This window comes from Globicephala melas, chromosome 2, assembly GCF_963455315.2.
Source record: "Globicephala melas chromosome 2, mGloMel1.2, whole genome shotgun sequence".
Classification (NCBI taxonomy): domain Eukaryota; kingdom Metazoa; phylum Chordata; class Mammalia; order Artiodactyla; family Delphinidae; genus Globicephala; species Globicephala melas.
In genome coordinates, this window is record NC_083315.2 from 77103288 (window position 1) to 77122243 (window position 18956).

At 38.7% G+C, this 18956-nt stretch overlaps 1 protein-coding gene and 1 pseudogene across 1 annotated transcript in view; one reads left to right on the plus strand and one right to left on the minus strand.

Moving 5' to 3' along the window:
* TEX9 (testis expressed 9) overlaps positions 1-18956 on the minus strand; it is a 216290-nt gene that overhangs the window by 94933 nt on the left and 102401 nt on the right. The window lies entirely within an intron of this gene.
* On the plus strand, positions 12672-12725 carry LOC115864881 (U6atac minor spliceosomal RNA; annotated as a pseudogene).

Consider the following 18956-nt stretch of genomic DNA (forward strand, 5'->3'; position numbering starts at 1 on the left):
ATTTTGTAATTACTTTAAATGGAGTATAATCTATGAAAATACTGAATCACTCTACAGGTTGTACACCTAAAACTAATATAATATTGTAAGTCAACTATTCTTCAATTTAAAAAAAAGTCAACCTTTTATAAGAGTCACACTGAATGAATAAAATGAATAGTCAAGAAAAATTTCTTTCCATTTCACCACTGTCCCTAACTAAGCATGTTTAATAATCTATTTGGGGAGGGAGAGATGAGTTCTGGATGTTCTTCTTCCCCAGAAGATTGACAACTGGCAGCAAACAAGACACATTCACACACACTATTCTTTGTTATGTAATTTTCAGCAGCTGTTCCCTACCTTCAAACATTGTGTAATTAATGTCAGATGAGGTCAGAAAAGAGTGTGTAAAATCCGTAGCCCTTCTTGAGCAAAAGCTGAGCCTTAGCTTTAACTATTCAAAAATTTCTCTATGCCAATGTTTATGTGTAATAATTATTAGACCTGTTGAAAAGCTGTACCATATTTTGATCTGTCATCCCCCAAATGACAGAGGTCTCCTCAAGTCCTGCCCTGATAATACCAATCTTCTGGTGTCTTTCAGATAATACTTGTTACCTACAAAATGACTAAAAGACTCAGCTGTCAGTCAAGTCACAGAGGGCACGTATCATCTCTCACAATACCTCTCTTGAATAAGGAAGTACTCTTTGATAAACTTTTGAAACAGTGCTTTTGATTTCCTCCACTTTAAATGGAACTTGCCCATTCAAAACTAGTCTTTCATAATTCAATTCTGCAAATATTTGGAAAAAAATTAGGAATGTTTGTAATTCTATGTAGTCACCACATGTATTTTGAAATAATGTTTTGGGGTGATGAGAATGTACAAAACAGAGCATTTAGCTATGGAAACATTGTGAAAACAAGCAGGAGTTCAAAGGATGTTGTGAATTCCGGACCTTTATCCAATAATATTCATCACTTTGAGTGTGACACGAATAAACATTTGCAGTTGATTCAATAATATGGAGCTAGAAACTAGAAACAGAAAAGGTTTATTGGGGGGCGGGTAGCTAATGAGAATTCAGCTCAAAATGTGCATGACGCAAACACAGCTTGGTAATTGTAACCATCGAAGATATCCTTAACGTTAACTAGAATGGAATCCCAACCTACTTAAAGTATTTTTAAAGTTTCAGATGAAATTATACTATAGAATCATCACATTTTAGAGGAGTACAGTATTTGGCATAGGCCCTTCATTTTCAATAATTAGGAAATCAACCTCTAGAGAGATTTAAAAATTCATTCAAGGCTACATGGTTCATTAACAGTAACTTTGGGGTTAAAAGCCAGGTTTTTATGACCCCCAACCCCACTGTTTTTGATAAAATTTTAAATTAGAGTAATACTTTAATTTTATAACCACTATAATAATTTATTTTTCTCTAAAGTGTTTCAAAATCAGAATTTAACCCTTAGACATGTTAAAAGTACAAAGTTTAAGAAAACAATCCTGTCCTGACATTCTGTGTGTAGCCAACTATAAAATTTATAAAAATAAAATACATGCTATTTCCGAGGTATAAATTGGGCTGGATAGGAAAATCCATTACATATAAAGCTATATGTTAGCAGTTTATAAAATGTTTAAATGATGATGGAGGAAATGAGACTGAAAAAATGTAAAAGTCAAGACAACAATATGATAGAATTTGTGATTCAGAAAGGGCTAAAACATGTAATAGTTGTTATAGGAATTCAAGAAGGGAAAGCTCCTAAATGTCTTGAGAAATAAGGAAAAACTTCACAGGGAAGGAAAAAGTACATTTGAAGGATTTGACCTGGGCCTTAAAAACTATGTAACATTTGGCAAACATTGGGAAACAAAAGAATCATTTGTATTTGGAGGGAAGAGAAGAGGAGACTGGGATGTCCCATACAGTGTTAACAGTGCGTAGCAGGGAGTAATAAGGAGTGAAGGACAGTGAGAAAACATCGAAGGCTCCTTGAACTTTGGAGAAGTACTATATATATTTTTTATTTTTAAGGAAAATTCATCCAACAGCAGTAAATAAAATGAATAGGAAGAGGACCTCTGTGTGCAGAGGTCCCAGCTAAGAAACTATTTTGGTAATTAGACATTTAAAGCATTTGAAAGAAACAAAATTATACTTTGAAAGACAATATAGTATTGTGCAAAGAACACCCACTTTAGACTCCGATCTGGGTTTGATTCCTGGTTCCACCACCTAATAGCTGTGCAAACTTGGGTAAGTAACTTACCTACCCTGAGCCTCAATTTCTACTTGTCAAATGGAGAAACTCACATTGTAGAGTTGTCATGACAATCAATAGGTAGTAAATATGATTATTTTAAAATCCTCTAATTCATAGTTTTTGCACATTTAGAGTAGGCTTCACTGTAGTTAGGCCCTGCCTTTGAGAGGCCTCATAACCAGAGTTGTCTGCCAGTAGAATAGAAAGTCTTGTAGGGTAGTGTATTCTTCATCACTAATAAGCATTCACTCAGAGGCTGAATGAGACCACACATCATGGATACAGTAGAAAAAGATTCTGGCATTGGTTGAGACATTTGTTGTGAAACGAACATTTTTGTCCTCCCAAAATTCATGTTAAAACCCCACTCCCTAATGTGGTGGTATAAGGAGGTGGAGCCTTGGTAGGTAATTAGGATTACATGAGGTCATGAGGGTGGAGCCCTCTTGAACAGGATTAGTGTCCTTGTAAGAGTCACCAGAGAGCTCGCTTTCTCTCTCTGCTCTCTGCCATGTAAGAATATAATAAGTCAGCAGCCTGCAACCTAGAAGAGGGCTTCTCAAGAACCCAACCATGCTAGCACCCTCATCTCAGAATTCCAGCCTCCACAGCTGTGAGAAATAAATTTCTGTTGTTTATACACAATCCCATTCTATGGTATTTCTCATATACCATATGCCTGAACAGATAAGACAGCATTGAAGTAGATGATTTCTCCAGTGCTAAAATTCTGTTGTTGAAGACTAAAATAATCTTTATAGATGTTACTTCCTAGTAGGAACTTTAGATCAATCAATCATTTAGCACGTAGCCCATCGAGGAGGTGTTATCTAAACCCTGGTTACTCAAAGTGCAATCCATGACCATGGATTAACAGCACCAGTGTTACTTGGAAACTTATAAAATGCAGAATCACAGGCCACACCCCACAGCTACTGAATTAGAATCTGCATTTTAACAAGATCCCCAGGAGATTTGTATGCACGTTAAAATTTGAGAAGTACTGATCTGGGCTTTTTAGGATTGTAAGGAAGAGTCTCATGTTATTTCAATTAATGAGTCTCTGTTGTGGATATACAGGAGGAGGTCACTGGAAGAAACGGAAATCGTCTCAAAAGCCATATAGCCAGGCCATGGAGAACTGGGGTGTCATTAAGGAAACAACAGAACTTTAGCAATCTACTTACTTCCTCATACAGACAACAGTAGACTTTCATTGCTCTCCATTCTAGTGCTCCACGACTCAGTCACTGTCTTTATTGCTACTGCTCCGGGCAAGAACAGTGAAATAACCCTTTCAAAACAAGTGTCTCATTCAAACTCTCCAAGAGAAGTCTTTGTTGGTATTGGCCAGTTACGGGGTACCTGGGCACCACTCTTGGCCAAAGCTCTCACAATAGGCTCACTCATCTGCTTGCCAGGTCGTTTGCTACCTTTGGGTCTAATCAACTGTGGTTATGGTGTTGAGATCCTATAAACCTGAGCATGGCCACCTATGCTTAAGGGCTGCTACTGGTCTATTTGTTCAGAAAGGGGCTGTGAGCAGGTCAGGCACCCAAACATTAGGCCCTATATTACAAGGATCCAAATATTTATCAGTTTTGTATAAGAATATGAAAGAACTTACCTTAGGTAGTTTAGACAATGAGCTGAATTGGAGAGAAGATGGAGAGGGAAAAATAATTCAAAGATATTTAGAAATGTAGTTTTCAAGCACTCTCATCTAGTGTGAAATTATGTTACAGAGCTTAGTCTTTATTAACTGACTATCTTATTTCAGAGTTTAGGTGGAGTAACTAAAATTTTGTGTATGAAAAGCTTATTTTTAAATTTCAAAGTAATATATTTCTGATGTGATGGCAAACATGTTTCCTGCTATTCAGTAACCTGATATAAAAGCATCATATTACAGTAAGAATACTGAAAACAACAGAGATAATAAACAAGAAGTGCCATCAGCCACTGCATTGTCAAGAGAAGTAAATAATTTAAATAGGTTTATACTAATGGAAGACACATGGCAGAGCTTGAAATAGAAATGCAGCAATTAACATCTCCGCCTGCACCTCACACCTAACACCTCATCACTCAACACTTTCCAACCTACTTCTGTCTGGGAGTCCTTTTAAACCTGCACAAGCTAACTTCCCTGAATGAAGTTAATTCCCCAAAGTATCGAAGTCGCTTCTTTTTCAATCTTGTTCACCTTATAATAGCTTTAAGCTCACTTACAGGGATGGATACCTTCACACCAAGAGCTTCATTATGTACTTATCATGCATCCTCTCCCACTCATCTCAAGTACTAAGGAGAATGACAACAGTGTCTAAAGTGACTCCTTAACAAAATTAGGTACTAGGATTTAGAGAAATCAAGAGGAAGCATATTGTATACCTCAGCTTGGTATTTTAGTTTAAATAACATTTTGAATGATTAAAGAAACACACAGTGCCAGATAAAACAGCAGTTCTCTCTTTTACACATAACTCAATCTTTGTGACTACATTTTAAAATGATTTTATGAAGCCAGAAATTTTTTGAGCTCAATATTTTGGCAACTGCTAAGTCTGACTGCTTAAGACATTTGCTGAATCTAGAGTTAATAACCTCTAGCTAGGCCTGATATTTTGACTAGCTAAAAACCTAGAGATCAGTCAAGGATTATTCTGCCGTCCTTTCATTTTTCTCCATTCAAAACAATATTATACAACATGCAAATACCACCACACTGGCTGCAGTCCAACCCTTGTGCAGTTTTAGTCCTCTGCTTGTGAAATAATTTTTTTATGTTCAAGTGAAACTACACACTCTGACATTTTGGGGGCAAATCCAGAGGATTTTGCCTACAACAGATATGTTCTTCAAAGGAGGATGGAGTTCTAACCTTCTTATAATTGCTGTTTGGGCTGAAATGTTCAATAATGATGGTATCCTATCATAACTCCATTATCTCATTTGAGACAGTTTATTAGGCAGATCTTTCTTTGTCCTTAACTGGAGACAATAAACAGAAACCTGGCATAAATTTCAAACAAAGTTACTTTGGATCCATGATTGCTATAATGTGAAATGTATCTTTCATAGAAAGGTGCACAAAATCTGGGCAAGACCTACAAAACATGGTTAATAGCCACAAATTATTTTCACCTTTTTCTCAAGAGACAGGGAAAACATTGTATCCTAAGTGTCTGGGGTTTGATACCCTATGAAGGGAAAATTGACAAGAGTCTCCTGAAACAGTGACCTTCAATCAAGCTATGGAAATGTTTTACAGTTGCCCTTCTTCCATCTTACCAACTTCACTGCCACACATGCTACAGACACTTTAAACACGCATTATATGGCATATTCTTGCCTGGTCTTGGCCACAGCAAGCTATCAGTTAATTGACTATCTTCTAAACTGTTACTCCTCCCACAAATATTTTCACTTTAGTTAGGGACCTTTTAAGGACCAATGCAAGCTCAAGGCCTAATGAAATGAATCAAAAAATCATGACATTTTTGGGACCACAACTGATATGTCCCCTTAGGCATCTTTGGGTAGCTCTCCAGGCTGCTACTGTTTTATACTTTTCCTAGACCAGGTGTTTTGTTTGAATCAGAGCCTAAGTGGAGTGAGGAATGATGATAGTACCTGATCATCACTACAGCAAGACTTCCTGTACTCCAGCTCTGAAACTTCACATTTATTTTAGAATAACACAGCAAAGTATCTGAGCCAGTGGCAGAGACCTCAAGCACAGAGACTCCAAACTACAGTAGAAAAGTATTTTGTACCTCCACAAATTCTAAAAAGTATTTGTATTCCCTTTTGCACCACTGAGTTGAATAGAGGAATAAAGAAAAAATTTTTCTTTAAAAAAAACTTTTAAAAACTCTTAAAAAGAAAGGAGATGTTTTCTCACTTCTGCTCCTTAGAACTGCATACTGCTACACATTCTGCTTGAAGGAGGAAATTAGACAGATGAAGAAGGAAACAGAGGTGATTAGCTTGTCACTGGAAAGGAATATTAAAGGATGGGAAAACAGAACACATTTGTCAGTTCCTTACATAACCAGGTGAAATAATTATATTTAATTGTTTCTGAATTATTTAACTATGACATACCCCCAAATCCTTAAGAAAGCCACATTTGTCCCTGAGCAGAGTATTTCAGTCCAATGTAAACTCTTGCTTATTTTTCTTACACAGAGGCTTTTTAAAAAGTAATTTACTATCTCTTTAGGAACTCATTGCACTGGACCAGTGTTTAGGTGTGTTTATTTCTGCCACCCCTAATCGCAACACCAACTTTTCTCCAGCACACAGAGCTTCTTTTCTTTCTCTTTAATAAAATACTGAATGTTCTGAACCATAATATTTGCCCCTACTTCCTTCCTTGACCACAGATGGGTAGATGGAAGATTGTTGTCTCAAGTAAAACAGACAACCACAGAAAAAATTATTCTTAACATTTTTAGTTTTTAAAACCAGCTACCATGAAATTCATTTTCTAAAATGAGCAGAGGTGGTCATGTGGCTCATTTGTTTACTAGCTATGCGACAATTACACTTAACCTCTCTGAGCCTTAGTTTTCTAAACTGAAAAATGAGGATAACAATACTTCCTATTTCATAAGGTTACTGTAAAATGTGACAGCAATAATATGAAGTGTTAGAAGAGTTCCTTGCATATTATTAGCTATTATTCTTACAGGGTCACAAGAGTAGTGACCACCAATAATAGCACCAAGAAAATGGGAAAGTGGTATTTTAGTACTGAGTTGAAAGTTCATGTTTAAACTTTTAAAATTCTATACTCTGGGCTTCAGCACAGGGCTTGGCATGGAATTAAATCTATGTCAGTGTAATAGAAAACCTCATTTGCCAAAAAAAACATAGTTGATAAAAAAAGTTGGGTATCGGCATATATGATAAATTGGGAAGATCAATATGAACGCATAACTTTTTTAAAAAAGAACTATCTTTTCCACCTCTGCCTCTAAAATTATCAGCATTTTTGCCTATCAGTAACTCTCCTGTGTACCTAGAATTAACATTAAAGATTTCCTATTAAAGTGAACATTTTTATAATTATGATTATCTTTTTAAATACTTTATATTAATTTTTCTTTTGCATATCCTCACTTCCTTTCACAGACTCACATTTTACATCAATTCTTAAAATAATAATAATTTTTATTGTTATTTTCCTGCTCAAATATCATAGCTTGAGCAATGGGAACATTTAAGGGACTCCACACTTTTGGTTTTTGTTATTACTCCCCAATAAAATTAACCAGGAAATCTTGGAAGAAAGTAAACAGTATGAGGCCACTTTTAAAAAAATTTTCCAAATTTCTACTTATTGCTCAAAGTACAAAAGAAGCATTCCAGGTGCATAGGTTAGTGGCTGGGGTGTTAGTAAATGACCGACCTAAAAGTCTAAAAGCCTGGCTCTCTTGCCTCAAGTTGGGAAAACTGTCAGTGTGATTTATATTCCAGAGGACCCAGCCCCATTCTTAAGTCAGACTTAACCTGCGACCTCATCATTGCATGTGCTCTTTCCCCTTCCCTATCCTGCTTGCTTCTATCCCTCTTTTTTTTTAAACTCGTATTTATTATAGAAAAATCCAACAGATTTTATTACATTTGAAAACTTTGCCATGAACTTCTATGTTATTGTATCCATAGAAATCTAATCTATTTAATGTCCTAAAGGCTACATTTGTAAAACTGAGCTATATTTCTTCTATTTTTTTAATTCCATTAAAGAGTCAAAATTAAATGGTCTACTCTTTTTTGATGTTAGAAGAAACTGTTCTTTATTAACATATGATTTAAAATACACATTTATAAACAGTGATTGTGTTGAAATTCAAATCTTTTAGATTGTTTTTGTACTCATGATAGTTGTTCAAAACGTTTCCACAGGACTTATATGCTATTTTAGTACTGATCGCTGGTTGGTTTTCAGAATGGGTTCAGGTTTCCTCCAAGGTAACCTAAAAGACACAGGATTCTGGTGGCCCCTTGATGAAACATGCATCATTTATAATGATTTTCCACATGATTATCCCAAATAGCCACAGAAGAGCACAATTTTAGGTGTAAGTTTTCTTTAGAAAATGCTGAAATCTCTGCCCCGACTCAGTAAAAATGCTTCATCATTTGTATTGTTAAGTACATAGCAGAGCAGAAACTCACAATTGCAAATGCCACAGGAACCCGTGCCTGGGTAGGAAAAACAGAACAGTAATTGACAAATTGCTGGAGGCTCAGTACAGACAACTCTGAGGGTTAAAAACTCCAAAGAAATTCAGTCATGGAGGGTACCCACATACTGTGAGATTTACCTCTAGGACTCTGACCAGATTCCCACAGTATATAGTGGAGAGAAATCCCCTTGGTCTTTCTTCAGGGGGAGAGGAAAAGAAACCATTTAAAATACACCAGAGCACTGCACTTCTATCTCTTTTAAGTTTCTTCTGGAAGTACACTCCCTCAATAAATCCCCTGCATCTGAATCCTTGTCTCAGCTTCTGCTCCTACAGAGCCTCAGAATGTGTTAGGAATGGGCTAGGAAGTGGACTCTAAGGATGGTATTCAGGAGCTGAATCACTTGCTGGCCAGCTGCCAATGAGGACCTCACCCCTGTGGGTAGGTAGAGTATTGGTAGTCCTGGTATCCTGAAGCAGTAAAATCATTAAGGCTTCCCAATTGTGGCTAATTGGGATATGATCTGGAAGAAGATGCACTGGCTTGTTCAATATCTCTGGCATTTGAGCGGTACCGGAGAAGTAGTAATTACAAGGATTGTGGAATTGCCTAGTTGTTGCTGAACACCATCAATGTTTTGAAGTGAAAAAAGAAAATGATAGGCTAAAGATGACTACTCATCAATTCAAAGCAAAGTGTGAATACTAAAGATCTTATTAGGTAGCACTTAAAGAAGTCATCATTGGCTGAGGACCTCATCTTAAGAGTAGCGGAATTTTAGAAAATATTGCATTTTCAACCCTAGAAAGTTTCCTATGCCAAAATCAGGGCCCTGATATGGAAAGAATGAGACCCTGAGACTTGAGTTAAGGATTCTGGGTAGATCCAGCTCAGAACTTTGAACCCCTGGTATATCTGAACCCTCTGAGCCTACCCTCTGATATGCCCCATTCATTCTTGTTAGAAGATGAGCACTGCTCTGCTTGAAGAATATGCAGATGTTTCAAATAGACAGGTGACTTACAAAACAATGCTTACCCTTCTTGGGATCTGCCTCCAACTTATGTCCAGATCAATAACTAGAGTAAAATCTCAACATAATTCGGTAGTGTCGGGTTTGCTAAGGCAGAAGAGAAATGAGCAACAAATGAGCTGTAGCATCTCAATAACATGCAGTGACCCAAAACCGGGACCATATACATGGAAGTAGATCCTGAGGATGCTGAATCACAGGGAACAGAATATAAAGCGGTCTGAAGAAGAGTCTGTTGATATACAGGCACTCTCCTATAACATTGGAATTAACACCCTGGCAAGGATCTTGACATCCAGTTCTAGTAAGTTTCTGGGATGGTTCTTAGAAGCTTTGAAAAAGCAATGGCCTATGTTAAATGAAGTGGAAAATTCAACAGCTAATTATATTGCCTGGTATGGCCCTGAAGACATGCTATTTACCAAAGCAATACAAGATGCAATGGTGAGGACGGGCTGCAGCAGCAGGGAGATGCTCAGTAGTGCCTGTTCTCTGTAAGAAGAAGCTGACAGTAAGAAATTTTGTAACACAACTAGCCTCCCTAATAGTGATGGTATAATCCTGGAATAGTAGAGGCCAGGTGGCAGCACCTAACTGTCAGAAGCAAGGTGGGTGTAATTATTCTCTTGGGTAGCAAGGCAACTAGGGAAGCCCAACCCACAGTAATTTATAGAACGTGATGTATCCAGGAGCTAGATAGGTATCCAACAAAGTATTACTCACTATAAACAATCAATCAGGGACATATATTACTGGATCAGCAAAAGATTGGGGTCAGCTGCCCCAGTAGGAAGAAAAAATCCCTTGCCTAGTTTCCAGATCTAAGACAGTTCTCAGACTCAGAACCCATCAATTAGGGAAGCCAGATCCCTTGAAGAAGGACACTGCAATACAACAGCAAATGTGTACCACAGTGATTCCCCAGTCCTCCCCCACAAAGACTTTTCTCAGGTAATTATAAACTGAGGAAAGGGAACACATACAAGTTTCTGAGGGATGTTGGATGTAAGGTCTGAATGAACAGAGTTGAATACCCCATGGCCCAAAACGTTATCACAACACCTCTGTTAGACTAAGGAATAGAGTACTGTTAGAGTAAGGAAGTCAGATAAAAAATGGAATCTTGGCCTAAGTCCATCTCATAGTGCCTCCATTGGTTCCAAGAATAAAAATAAATATAAAATGATCTAAGGGTCATTTCCCTGGTATCTAAATACATAATTGGAGTGGACATTCTCAGCAACTGGCAGAACCCTCACATTGGTTTCCTGACCTATGAAAGAAAAACCATTATAATAGAAAAGGCCAAGCGGAAACCCCTGATATTGCCCTCCCCATCCTTGGAAGACTGTAAAATCAAAAACAATACTGCTCTAGTGGGAACAGCAGAGATTAGTACCATCTTCAAAGACATAAATGATGAAGGTTTGAAGGTACCCATTTTTTTTGTTGTTTTGTTTTTTTCGTTTTAAACATCTTTATTAGAGTATAATTGCTTTACAATGGTGTGTCAGTTTCTGCTTTATAACAAAGTCAATCAGTTATACATATACATATGTCCCCATATCTCTTCCCTCTTGCATCTCCCTCCTTCCCACTCTCCCTATCCCACCCCTCTAGGTGGTCACAAAGCACCGAGCTGATCTCCCTGTGCTATGCGGCTGCTTCCCACTAGCTATCTACTTTACATTTGGTAGTGTATATATGTACATGCCACTCTCTCACTTTGTCCCAGATTACCCTTCCCCCTCCCCATATCCTCAAGTCCATTCTCTAGTAGGTCTGCATCTTTATTCCCGTCTTGCCCCTAGGTTCTTCTGACCATTTTCTTTTCTTTTTTTTTTTTAGATTCCATATTTATGTGTTAGCATACAGTATTTGTTTTTCTCTTTCTGACTTACTTCACTCTGTATGACAGACTCTAGGTCCATCCACCTCACTACCAATAACTCAGTTTTGTTCCTTTTTATGGCTGAGTAATATTCCATTGTATATATATGCCACATCGTCTTTATCCATTCATCTGTTGATGGACACTTAGTTTGCTTCCATGTCCTGGCTATTGTAAATAGAGCTGCAATGAACATTTTGGTACATGACTCTTTTTGAATTATAGTTTTCTCAGGGTATATGCCCAGTAGTGGGATTGCTGGGTCACATGGTAGTTCTATTTTTAGTTTTTTAAGGAACCTCCATACTGTTCTCCATAGTGGCTATATCAATTTACATTCCCACCAACAGTGCAAGAGGGTTACCTTTTCTCCACACCCTCTCCAGCATTTATTGTTTGTAGATTTTTTGATGATGACCATTCTGACCAGTGTGAGATGATATCTCATTGTAGTTTTGATTTGCATTTCTCTAATGATTAATGATGTTGAGCATTCTTTCATGTGTTTGTTGGCAATCTGTATATCTTCTTTGGAGAAATGTCTATTTAGGTCTTCCGCCCAGTTTTGGATTGGGTTGTTTGTTTTTTTGATATTGAGCTGCATGAGTTGCTTGTATGTTTTGGAGATTAATCCTTTGTCAGTTGCTTCATTTGCAAATATTTTCTCCCATTCTGAGGGTTGTCTTTTCATCTTGTTTATGGTTTCCTTTGCTGTGCAAAAGCTTTTAGGTTTCATTAGGTCCCATTTGTTTACTTTTGTTTTTATTTCCATTTCTCTAGGAGGTGGGTCAAAAAGGATCTTGCTGTGATTTATGTCATAGAGTGCTCTGTCTATATTTTCCTCTAAGAGTTTGATGGTGTCTGGCCTTACATTTAGGTCTTTAATCCATTTTCAGTTTATTTTTGTGTATGGTGTTAGGGAGTGTTCTAATTTCATTCTTTTACACGTAGCTGTCCAGTTTTCCCAGCACCACTTATTGAAGAGGCTGTCTTTTCTCCACTGTATATTCTTGCCTCCTTTATCAAAGATAAGGTGACCATATGTGCGTGGTTTATCACTGGGCTTTCTATCCTGTTCCATTGATCTATATTTCTGTTCTTGTGTCAGTACCATACTGTCTTGATTAGTGTAGCTTTGTAGTATAGTCTGAAGTCAGGGAGCCTGATTTCTCCAGCTCTGTTTTTCTTTCTCAAGATTGCTTTGGCTATTCAGGGTCTTTTGTGTTTCCATACAAATTGTGAAATTTTTTGTTCTAGTTCTGTGAAAAATGCCAGTGGGTAGTGTTGTATGAAAGGAGAGAAGGTTAGCACTCCCCTTGAAGGTAACCATTTTATTCATCTGTAACTGCCCTGTCTGGCCTCTAAAATAAAAGGAGGATAATATCTCGAATTTAACTAAGCAGTAATCCTAATTGTAGCTACTATAATGGATGTGATATCATTGTTATAGTAGATTACCACAGCCCTTAATAAGTGGTATGTGGCTATTAATCTGAAATACGTGTTTTCAATACCTAGAAGCAGGAGGAGATTAAGCACTTTGCTTTTAAATGGAATGGACAATAGTATACATTAATGGTCTTGCTCCAGGGTTAACTCTCCATTAAACATAGTGGAGGGCTTCCCTGGTGGTGCAGTGGTTGAGAGTCCGCCTGCTGATGCAGGGGTCATGGGTTCCTGCCCCGGTCCGGGAGGATCCCACATGCCGCAGAGTGGCTGGACCCGTGAGCCATGGCCGCTGGGCCTGCGCATCCGGAGCCTGTGCTCCACAGCGGGAGAGGCCACAACAGTGAGAGGCCCGCGTACTGCAAAAAAAACAAAACAAACAAACAAAAGAAACATAGTGGAAAATACCTGGACCATCTGGACTTCCCATGGAACACCACACTGTTCTATGACATTAGAGATTTCATGTTAGTTGAACTTACTGCCTAAGAAACAGGCAAGTACTCTGTATACCTTGATAAGACACATGCACTCCAGAGTATAGGAGACAAACCCTATGAAAATTCAGGCCTACCCATGTGAGTGAAGTTTTTAAGGTCTGGGGCTTGCTGAGACATCCCCTCCAAATTAATATTGAGATCTATTTCAGGAATGGGTTTAATTTTCCTGCCCAAAGTGCCTCAGACAACACCACTATACAAAGGATCACTGTCTCAGATGAAGTGAGCATTTTTACAAAAGAGATGTGGTGGTGGACCCAGAACCATGAGAGTCACTGGTCCTATCACATACTGTATCCCTCCAAACCTGCAGGCCTGATAGAGAAGTAGAACAGACTTACGAAAGCACAGCATCATGTATGCATGGGCATGATTCTTCAGGATAGGGTTCACACAAATCAGTAGCCATTGTATGGGGATATTTTCCAAACAGGGGAACCCAGGTTGTGGAAGTAGGAGTAGCTTTCTCTACTAGCGCCCCAAGTGATTTCTGTCACTGCAACTTCATGCTCTGCAGGCCTAGAGGTTCTAGTTTGCATAGGGGAAATGCTTCCAAATAGGAACACAGTAATAAGAGTCATTAAACTTTACTATGAGGCTACTGCCTGCTCATTTTGGATTCCTTGTGCCAAGAGGCTGGCTGTCAAGGAAAAGAGTCCCTGTACTGGCGGGGTAACTGACTTGGATGAGGTAGCATTGTGTTACACGATGCACGGGAAGGAAGCCTATTCTGCACTTAGCTGGTCCACTGGAATGCCCCTTGATAACCTCCCTAGGCAATTTTCATAGCAAATGGACAAAGCCTAAGCGTCCACAACCTAAGACAGACATGGTAACTCAGGACTTAGATCCCTCAAAGAAGGGAGTCTGGATAGCCCCACCAGACAAGCCACCTAGCCCAGCAGAAGGGCTAGTTAAATGTTAAGGAGATATAGGATCTGTGGAAAAGGAGAGACATGATGAGTTTCAAGATCAAATGCAATGTTAGGATTTGGAATTTTTCCTACTAACCCTGTTGTAAATTTCTCCAGGAAAAAAAAAAGAGTAAACAGAACCCAGGATAAACTGTCTCCAGATGAAGTTATGTTTCTCAGAATGTTTCTGAGACTACACTCCTATAAACCTCCCACATGCACATCTCCATCTCAATCTGTTTCTCAGAAAACCTAACTTAATATCATACCCACTGAACAAGTTGAGATCATGAGGATATGATGCATAATTTAGCACTGCTATAAACTAACAGACAACAAGGGTTCTGAGGAGAAAAGAAAGTACTCCAACTATATAACCACACACGGGAAGCCGTGATGGCTCTGAACTCGTGGTACTCAGCTCGAATCCAAATTAATCTTCATAAATATAAAGAAATGGATCCTAAGTTGTGGTAGTGGTGTTAAGTGAAACACATGAAGTTGAATCTCTGTAACCTAAATGGCTGTATCTTGTGATATAATCACAAGACATAATACAGTGTTTTGAACTCAAATTTATCTGAATTAAGTAATATTCCTAAACTGCAAAGCAAGTATGAATCACTGGCATTTGAATACACAGCGTTCTTTCCCACACTGTTTCTATCTTTTAAGCACATTATCATAATAAACATATAGTTGAGCGGCAACTGAACCAAGTATAAATTCAATGTTCAAATGAGACTGAAATAAAGCATCTCCCTGAAGAACAGCAAAAACCTGGAGTCAATCTAAGTGTCCAACTAGAGAATTAGTTTAATAAGTCATGGTATAGTATATCATAATTAGTGATGATATGAGTAGATTTATATTTATTGACAGAAAGATACGATGTATGGTATTACTAAGTGTCAAAGCAGGCTGCAAGTTAATATTGTAGAATACCTTATTATTATTTTTTTTGTCTGTGTTGGGTCTTCGTTGCTGTTTGTGGGCTTTCTCTAGTTGAGGCGAGTGGGGACTACTCTTCGTTGCAGTGCACAGGCTTCTCGTTGCGGTGGCTTCTCTTGTTGCAGAGCACAGGCTCTAGGTGCACAGGCTTCAGTAGTTGCAGCACACGGGCTCAGTAGTTGCAGCACATGGGCCCTAGAGCGTGCAGGCTTCAGTAGTTGTGGTGCATGGGCTCAGTGGTTGGGGTGCGTGGGCTCTAGGGCACGTGGGCTTCAGTAGTTGTGGCTCGAGGCTCTAGAGTGCAGGCTCAGTAGTTGTGGCACACGGGTTTAAGTTGCTCTGCGGCATGTGGGACCTTCCCAGACCAGGGATCTTTCCCGTGTCCCCTGCACTGGCAGGTGTATTCTTTTTTTTTTTTTTTTAATAAATTTATTTATTTATTTATTTATTTATGGCTGTGTTGGGTCTTCGTTTCTGTGCATGGGCTTTCTCTAGTTGTGGCAAGCGGGGGCCACTCTTCATCATGGTGCGCAGGCTTCTCATTATCGCGGCCTCTGTTGTTGCGGAGCACAGGCTCCAGACGCGCAGGCTCAGTTAATTGTGGCTCACGGGCCCAGTTGCTCCGCAGCATGTGGGATCTTCCCAGACCAGGGCTCGAACCCATGTCCCCTGCATTGGCAGGTGGATTCTGAACCACTGCGCCACCAAGGAAGCCCCGGCAGGTGTATTCTTAACCACTGTGCCACCACGGAAGTCCAGAATTACCTTATTTATGATAACTTATAGTCATATAAATATATATATATATATAGAAAAATTCTGAATAGAATTACATCAAAATTTTATTCATTAATAATTATAGTTATAATTATTTTGATTATTATCACAGATGCTGCCAGTGTCCCATGTAGTACTGCAGCCAACTTCTAATGCTTCCTCTGTGTCTGACAGCTTTTTATTCCAGAACTGTGGAAGACAGCTTGTCTGGCAGCAGGCTGAAAATGCTGAGGTAGTAGCTCACCCTTGAGGTGACCTCATTCTGAGGCATTTTTTTACAGCATTTCTCAGGATTTCTCCATGAGATTTCTCTTTAGTAGCCCACTGTCATATCTGGCTTAATAACACACCCTTCACTGGTTGGATTCTCTTCGTTATATTACTCCTCCATTCCCATAAGTACTCTGCATTTCCGAAATAATCTGCTTACACTCAAATCCTTGTTTCATCTGTTTCTAGGCATACTCATACGAAGATATCTATCTGTAATTTTCAAATACTTCTACTAAAGCTCAGATGATTTATGTAAAAATTTAATAAAAGTTTAAAAAACATTTTATATATGATGTTTTATAAGTCAGATGTAAAAATACATAAACAGAAGGAAAGTTAAAGAAAAGTTAAAGAACACAGAGTTCTTTCTGTGTTCTTCAATAAAGATATTTGTCTATAAGTGTTTGTTTTAAAGCTGTGATGGGGGCATGAAAACTACTTTCAAATATTTAAAGGGCTAATAAGTAAAAGAAAAATTGATGTATTCATCATGATACTAAAGAAACCATAGAAAAAGAGCCTAGTGGAAGTCACAAGGAGAAGAATTTCTATTTAAATAAGAACTGTCTGGCAGTTAAAGCTGCTTCAAACTGGAATAAACTGTCTCTGGAAAAAGAGCATTTTTGTCAGTGACAAGTGCCAGACTGTGAGCGGAACCTGGCTGACTCTTGACGGGGGCAGTTGGCTGGAAGGATCTTTAACATCCCTCTCAACTTGGAGAGTCTCTAATTCTGAGCCTAATTAATCAAACTATGTGGATATCTGGGAATCATTTATGATTTCTTACTAATGATACTAGGAGTACTGGATTATTTGGAACCATATATTCATTCCTAGACCTTCAAATGTGAGATAAGGGATCACTGTAGCACTTTGTACAAATGGTAAATACACATTCACAAAACATAGAAGTGGAAAAAGATTTAGGAGTCTGGATAAATCATAAAATGTGGATCCAAAAATGTTAATTTAAAAATTGACATTATTGACACTGACTTTAGTCAGACCATGAAATAGGTCTAGTTTCATACAATTTTCCGGCATTTGAAATATGTAAGCCAGAGACCATCAAGAAGTGGTCAGTTTGGGGCTTCCCTGGTGGTGCAGTGGTTGAGAGTCCGCCTGCCGATCCAGGGGACACGGGTTCGTGCCCCAGTCCGGGAAGATCCCACATGCTGCGGAGCGGCTGGGCCCGTGAGACATGGCCACTGAGCCTGCGCGTCCGGAGCCTGTGCTCTGCAACGCGAGAGGCCACAACAGTGAGAGGCCCACGTACCGCAAAAAAAAAAAAAAGATCAGAAATAAATTCAAGAAGCAATCTCATTTACCACTGCATCAGAAAGAATAAAATACCTAGGAATAAACCTATCTAAAGAGACAAGAGACCTGCACTCCAAGAAGTATAAGATGCTGGAGAAAGAAATCAAAGAAGACACTAACAGATGGAAATATATACCATGTTAATGGATTGGAAGAATCAATATTGTCAAAATTACTACACTACCCAAGGCAATCTACAGATTCAATGCAATCTCTATCAAAATACCAATGGCATTTTTCACAGTAGAACAAAAAAAGTCTTAAAATTTGTATGGAGACACAAAAGACCCTGAATACCCAAAGCAATCTTGAGAAAGAAAAACAGACCTGGAGGAGTCAGGCTCCCTGACTTCAGACTATACTACAAAGCTGTAGTCATCAGAACAGTATGGTAATGGCACAAAAACAGAAATATAGACCAATGTAACAGGATAGAAAGCCGAGAAATAAACCCATGCACCTATGGCCAATTAATCTATGACAAAGGAGGCAAGACTACACAATGGTGGAAATACAGTCTCTTCAACAGATGTTGCTGGGAAAACTGGACAGTTACATGTAAAAAAATGAAATTAGATCATTCTTTAACACCATGCACAAAAATAAAGTTGAAATGGGTTAGAGACCTTAATGTAAGACTGGAGACTATAAAAGTCTTAGAGTAAAACATAGGCAGAACACTCTGTGACATAAATCACAGCAATATCTTTTTCATTCTGTCTCTCAGAATAATGGAAATAAAAATAAAAATAAACAACTGGGACCTAATTAAACTCAAAAGCTTTTGCACAGCAAAGGAAACCATAAACAAAACTAAAAGACAACCCACAGGCTGGGAGAAACTATTTGCAAATGATGTGACCAACAAGGGATTGGGCTCCAAAATTTACAAACAGCTCATGAGGCTTAATATCATCAAAACAAACAACCCAATCAAAAAATGGGCAGAAGACCTAAATACACGTTTCTCCAAAGAAGACATACAGATGGCCAAGAAACACATGAAAAGATGTTCAACCTCACCAATTATTAGAGAAATGCAAATCAAAACTACAGTGAGGGCTTCCCTGGTGGCGCAGTGGTTGAGAGTTCACCTGCCGATGCAGGGGACACGGGTTCGTGTCCCGGTCCAGGAAGATCCCACATGCCGTGGAGTGGCTAGGCCCATGAGTCATGGCCGCTGAGCCTGCGCATCTGGAGCCTGTGCTCCACAACGAGAGAGGCCACAACAGTAAGAGGCCCGCGAACCACCCCCCCCCAAAAAAAAAACTACAGTGAGATATCACCTCACACCAGTCAAAATGGCTATCGTCAAAAAACCCACAAACGATAAATGCTGGAGTGGGTGTGGAGAAAAGGGAACCCTCCTACACTGTTGGTGGGAA